Below are 7,038 nucleotides of genomic sequence, written 5' to 3'. Positions count from 1 at the left end.
TCGACTCTTATAACTGTCATCTGGTTTCTGTACAAATTGTAAATAGCCTTTCGCTCTCTATATTTTACCCCTGCCACCTTCAGATTTTGAAAGAGAGTATTCCAGTCAACATTGTCAAAAGCTTTCCCTAAGTCTACAAATGCTTGAAGCGTTACATATGTATTATATATATAAACAGTTATATATAAGAATAGAAAAAGGCAACTAGAATAAGACACTGTAGCCAAAATAGACCTATCACAAACCAATGAAGCACGAAATACTTTAAACAGCAGCGTTTTGGATTCCTCTACTTATAAATAAAGTACAGGTTATACATGAACTTTGGCATCACTTAAGTCTTAACCAATACATCGGTCGTTGCAATTGACTCGTGTAGCAAGTAGTCTATTGAGACGCGAAAGTCGCTCGAGTAGAATGTGCCTAACGCCCAGCTGTCGCAGCAGCCCGCCAGTCTTGGCGGACTGTTTGTAAACACAGCTGGCTGTGCGGCCGCTTCCCCTCCTCTCTTTCCAGACGCGAGACACTTCGGGGCACTCCCTCCCCCTCCCCCCGCCCTTCCTCTCTCCAAGCCCCCTCTCTGCCCGCTCACAGCTGTGCCGCCGTGCGCTCCCGATTCCCGTCATCAGTCGCGAGCCGAGTGGTATCGGGCCAGTGGCTTTGAGAGTACAGCAACACTGTTCAGTGTGTCGTATTGTGTGAGCAGTGCGTCGCGCGTGGTGTGTGAGTGGTGCGTGCCTGCTGCGTCATGGCGTTCCAGTGCAGAGCCGCGGACCGCCCCCACAGGTAGGCCTGCACATCACGTCACGTCATAATACGGTCTGCAACCAATGCCCACAGCAGTCTAGTGGTGCGCCTTAGCGCCGTACCTCGATTTACTCATCCCAAACCGGGCAAGTTCATGTCACGATACACTGAAGTCCTAGCGATCAACACGTGAGCGCACCGAGATGTGAGGCTCTAGATGGACTAAGGAAAGGGAAAGTGTCCACGCTCAGTCGTTTGCCTGTTTCTCTCTTGGTACTGACCATCCGCTTTAACAACTCTTGTACCACGTCTCTCTTTGCTGTTTGCTTTTTTTCCAGTATTCCCTCATCATCTCCCCAATTCTTCACTTTACTTCTGTCCATGATGATGTTCCAGATTTCGTTTTTATTCAGTCTGAAAAGCATTCTGAATTCCGTTTTTTATTATTTAAAACATATTTTCTTTCTGTTACTTACAATTCTTTTATGTCGTTTCTTTCTAGTTGTTTTATTATTCCTGTAATTCGTGCTCATATTTCCAGAAATACACGAATATTTCTGTCGTTAGCCTATAGTCATTTATGCTGCAGAGATGCCCATAGAATAGATTTCACCTTTCCGTTACATCTTATATTTTCTCTACATTTTTTAGATATTTTCTTTAATTCTCATTTTCTAACCATCTTTAGTTTCTATTTTCCACATCATGTTTCTAATAATTTGTCGTTCAAGGGTCTTTATTCTGTGTGGCTTACAGCTCGCCTTGAAGCATTCACATCCATAAAACCATTGTGGTCTTATCATAGCCGTATAGTGTTTCAATTTTATATTTCTAGATACGTGTTTCTTATTCTAAATATATTTCGTTAAGCATTATTCTCAACTTTTACATCTGCATAATTTTTTCCAATACTTTTAAATTTACTTTCTCGCTCTACTTTACTATTTTCTATCTATTTATTCTGCCTCTTTTATATTTGTCACGAATTTCATGTTTTTCTTTTGAAATTCAGAGAACACTCTATGAAGTCCACCCTCAATACTTCTGCTGTATCTGAAAAGTTCAAATTTATTACAGTTTTGGGACGAACACTCCTATCGCAGTATTCATAAGAATAGCTTTACAGCTGAACTTTGTATCGAAATACAGTTTACTTATCTGGCAGTTCGCGCCTGCTTCTAGGATTCCTGTTGAAGTCACAACCATTTATAAAAGATAGATTTAGGTCTAAGGCTGTTTTTCAGCCAAGACTGAAATATAACTCATTAATTTTAGCGTATCCACTTTTTATTTGCACTTCTTCCAATTCAGTAAACACAGCATAAAACGTTTTCCACAGCAAATAAGTCACAGTTTGCGTAGCAAAACGTCGTATTGTGAACTACACTTGGTTACGGTCGAAACAATAGTGACACCTTTTGACGCCGAAATTGCTTGGTTTATCCATGAGATATTGTTCCAGATGCATCCAGAATATTCGATGACTCAACATTTAGTTGTTCAAATTACCTCTTTTAAAACTTAACAGAAATCCAAGTTAATTGATATGTTTCACACGCGAAAATATTTCGAAAAATTATGAAAATAAAGGAGATTTACGAAAGTGACAAGACAGATAACTGTTTTTCAAAAATATAGATATTGGATCACGTTATACAATTAGAATAATGTAGTTTGGTAAATTAAACAAATATAAGTGGCATTTCTCATAACGGAGGATATTTTTGTTTTATAAAATAAAAATAAGAAGAAAGTTGTATTATATACGAAGTTTGTTGTGACATCGACACGAAGACTAGTTTTTGTATCATAGCCCGGCAACGTACAAAAATACCGATATACAGCATATTCGACTAACTTTATTCACGGCAGAACTTCACCAGACTGTTGCAGCGTTGTGTAAATAACGAAAAACGTGATTGAGACTCTATACATCCGGAACTAAGTACATCTATGCTTGAAAATAAAATGGTATCTTAAGTTTCCATAATCTGAAAAAGTTATGTAATAACTTGGTTTATTATAACTTCTGCCAGCTATTCTTTCCAGAAGATTTATTTGATTGACAGCTTCTATCAGAGTTCTTGAAATTATTGCAAAATCATCTGTGAAAGCCAGCCTGATTACCGTCTTTCCATTTCATTTCCTTCCCAGAATTACGCATTTTTCAGCCCTAAATTCTAGATTGTTCAGTTTTTTATTTATTATTGCATTTTTTGTTATTTGAAACATATTGTTTTGACGTTAAGTCCAGAAACACTCTGCATTCGTTCCACTTTATCTTTGAATTCACATTACGCGTTGTAATGATCGTATTACATTTACACTGTATTATGTACGATTTCTTAGGGCCATTGTGGCCCAAGCGAAAATACAGAATAAATTTTAGCAGAGAGTTAAGTAATGCATTTGTAATATTGTGTTAGAAGTTTTGCTCATAACAACTCCTTCCTTGTTACTGTGTTTACCTTCATTTCAGTGTAGAAAATTTTCATTCGTGTTTCAAAGGCTTTACGCAGATCTCTGTAAACTAGCCTTGCTGTCAGACATTCACATCTGGTTGTACGCAAATCACAACGCTCACACCACTGAGGTTTTGTCAAATTTTAAACAAGTTAGGTTTGTTTATCTGAATTCCTGCATGACTGCTCCACAGTTGAAGCTTAACAGAGGGGTCATCGAACAGTTTTCAGACAATTTCTCTACCGTTCCACTCTAGAAGAGCACGTCGGGAAAACGATCAGTAGAAGTTACCGTGCGAGCTCTGATTTCTTCAAAGATTTCGTGAAAAGATCTCACCGCAGTGAGAAACGCCTTTGTTTTAATGATTACCACCCCATCTCTCCTCTCATACCCTTGATACGCTCTCCCCTTTCTCGTAATAACACAAAGTGAGCTGCCCTGCTTTGTACTTTTTGGACGTCCTCTCTCAATCGGAAGTAGTCAGTATCCTATGCCGCACAGTATCACTCCAAAAGAGGACAGACGAGCGTAACGTAGCCAGTTTATCATTTAAATATTTTACCAATAAAACGCAGTCTTTGATCCGCCTTCCCGCTGTTCATAACCGCGATCCTTAGGTAATTATTTGACTGACAGCCTGTAAATTTGTGTGATTTATCGTGTAACTTTTATAACTTATTTGAATGACTTGACACTTTTGGTTATTTACATGCAATTGCTACCTTTCGCACCACACAGACATATTGTCTAAGTCATTTTGCAATTGATTTTGACACGGTAAATGCATGTGCAAACAAACTAAGAGGGTTGCTCAGACTGTCTGCTAAATAGTTTATGTAGATTAGGAACAGCGTAGGGCATCTAACACCTCCTTGGGGAATGCCAGATATCACTTCTGTTTTACTCGATGATTTTCTGTCGATTACTGCGTACTGTGACCATATTGACAGGGAGCAGAACGCCGTAGGCTCACACTGTCATTAGAAGTTTTCCTGTGAGGAAAAATGTCAAAAGGCGTCCGAAAATCTTGAAGTGTGGAATCAATTTCGATAGCACTCATTATTTGGTGTGTTTCACAAGAACGATGCTTCCTGAATCCGTGATGACTATGTGTTAATAGATCATTTTATTCGGGTTTATTCAAAACGTTCGAACATAGTGTATGTTACAAAATCCTACTGCAAGTTGACGTCAGTGATTGGGATCTGGAATTCAGCGGATTGCTTCTGTTTTCTTTATTGTGTTCTGGTGTGTCCTGTGCAACGTTCCAGTCCTTAGGTATGAATCCGCCATCAATCGAGCGGTCGTATATATTCGGTAAATACAGAGCTATTACATCACACTACGAAAGGAACCTAACTAACTGGTGCACAACCTGGACCAGAAGATTGTTGCTCATCTACACCGAGGGTATCTATTTCTAAGTTACTCATGTTAGCGGTTGACTCAAATTGTGGAATATTTATTGCGTCTTCTTTGGTGAAGGAGTTCTGGAAAACCAGGTTTAGTAACTTTGCATTAGGAGAACAGTCATGAGTAACACCACCGTTGCCGTTGTGCGGTGAAGATATTGATTGTGTCCTGCCGCTGGTGTACTTTACATACGATCAAAATCTCTTTGGATTTTCTGCCAGATTTCAAGAGACCCGTCCATAATTCTAAGAGTGTTGCCGGTACAGGATTTTGCGTGCGAACTGACCTCTCCACTGTGTCCCATAAATGTTCGATGAGATTCATGTCGGGCGATCTGGGGCGGGGGAGCGAGAGAGACAGATCATTCTCTCGAATTATCCAAAATGTTCTTCAAACCAGTTGCGAACGAGTGTGGCCAGGGACATGGCGCATTGTCATCCATAATTACTCCACCGCTGTTTGGGAACATGAAGCCCATGAGTGGCTGCAAATGGTCTCCAAGTAGCCATTTCCAGTCAATGTAAACAAATTTTACACCGTTATCGAGCCACCACCTGCTTGCACAGTGCCTTGTTGACGACTTGACTCTATGGCTTCGAGGGGACTGCGCCACACTGGAACTCTACCATCAGATCTTACCAACTATAATCAGGACTCATCTGACCAGACTACAGTTTTAGAGTCGTCTAGGATGAAACAGACATGCTGACGAGCCCGGGTGGGGCTCTGCAGGCGATGTCGTGCTGTTAGCAAAGCCACATGCGTCGGTCGTCTGCTCCCATAACCCATGAACGCCCAGTTTCTCCATACTGTCCTAACGGATACGTTCGTCGTACGTCCCATACTGATTTCTGCGGCTATTTCACGAAGTGTTGCTTGTCTGTTAGCGCTCACAACTCTACGCAAGTGCAACTGCTCTCAGTCGTTACGTGAAGGCCGTCGGCCAATGCTTCGTCCTTGGTGAGAGGCAATGCCTGAAATCCACTACTGGCCATTAAAATTGCTACACCAACAAGAAATGCAGATGATAAACGGGTATTCATTGGACAAATATATTATACTAGAACTGACATGTGATTACATTTTCACGCAATTTGGGTGCATAGATCCTGAGAAATCAGTACCCAGAACAACCACCTCTGGCCGTAATAACGGCCTTGATTGCATGAACATCAAGAGTTCAGATGGAAACCCAGTTCTAAGCAAAGAAGGGAAAGCAGAAAGGTGGAAGGAGTATATAGAGGGTCTATACAAGGGCGATGTACTTGAGGACAATATTATGAAAGTGGATGAGGATGTAGATGAAGATGAAATGAGGGATACGATACTGCGTGAAGAGTTTGACAGAGCACTGAAAGACCTGAGTCGAAACAAGGCCCCAGGAGTAGACAACATTCTATTAGAACTACTGACGGCCTTGGGAGAGCCAGCTCTGACAAAAGTCTAGCATCTGGTGAGCAAGATGTATGAGACAGGCGAAATACCCTCAGACTTCAAGAAGAATATAATAATTCCAATCCCAAAGGAAGCAGGTGTTGACAGATGTGAAAATCACCGAACTATCAGTTTAATAAGTCACAGCTGCAAAATACTAATGCGAATTCTTTACAGACGAATGGAAAAACTGGTAGAAGCTGACCTCTGCGAAGATCAGTTTGGATTCGGCAGAAATGTTAGAACACGTGAGGCAATACTGACCCTACGACTTATCTTAGAAAATAGATTAAGGAAAGGAAAACCTACATTTCTAGCATTTGTAGACTTAGAGAAAGCTTTTGACAATGCTGACTGGAATACTCTCTTTCAAATTCTAAAGGTGGCAGGGGTAAAATACAGGGAGCGAAAGGTTATTTACAATTTGTGCAGAAACCAGATGGCAGTTATAAGAGTCGAGGGGCATGAAAAGGAAGCAGCGGTTGGGAAGGGAGTGAGACAGGGTTGTAGCCTATCCCCAATGTTATTCAATCTGTATATTGAGCAAGCAGTAAAGGAAACAAAAGAAAAATTCGGAGTAGGTATTAAAGTCCATGGAGAAGAAATAAAAACGTTGAGGTTCGCCGATGACATTGTAATTCTGTCAGAGACAGCAAAGGACTTGGAAGAGCTGTTGAACGGAATGGACAGTGTCTTGAATGGAGGATATAAGATGAACATCAACAATAGCAAAACAAGAATAATGGAATGTAGTCGAATAAAGTCAGGTGATGCCGAGAGCATTAGATTAGGAAATGAGACACTTAAAGTAGTAAAGGAGTTTTGCTATTTGGGGAGCAAAATAACTGATGATGGTCGAAGTAGAGAAGATATAAAATATAGACTGGCAATGGCAAGGAAAGCGTTTCTGAAGAAGAGAAATTTGTTAACATCGAATATAGATTTAAGTGTCAGGAAGTCGTTTCTGAAAGTATTTGTGTG

General features: G+C 40.5%; 1 long non-coding RNA gene across 1 annotated transcript in view; it reads left to right on the top strand.

Annotated features, from left to right (window-relative positions):
* Positions 1-641: 641 nt before the first annotated feature.
* LOC124796338 overlaps positions 642-7,038 on the top strand; it is a 378,735-nt gene continuing 372,338 nt past the window's right edge. The window contains exon 1 of the long non-coding RNA XR_007016750.1: positions 642-786. This is a non-coding gene — a long non-coding RNA (uncharacterized LOC124796338). The remainder of the gene's footprint in view (positions 787-7,038) is intronic.

This window comes from Schistocerca piceifrons, chromosome 4 (genome assembly GCF_021461385.2).
Source record: "Schistocerca piceifrons isolate TAMUIC-IGC-003096 chromosome 4, iqSchPice1.1, whole genome shotgun sequence".
NCBI classification, from domain to species: Eukaryota; Metazoa; Arthropoda; class Insecta; order Orthoptera; family Acrididae; genus Schistocerca; species Schistocerca piceifrons.
Note: the sequence above shows the minus strand (reverse complement) of the source record. Positions and strands in the feature narration are given on the sequence as shown.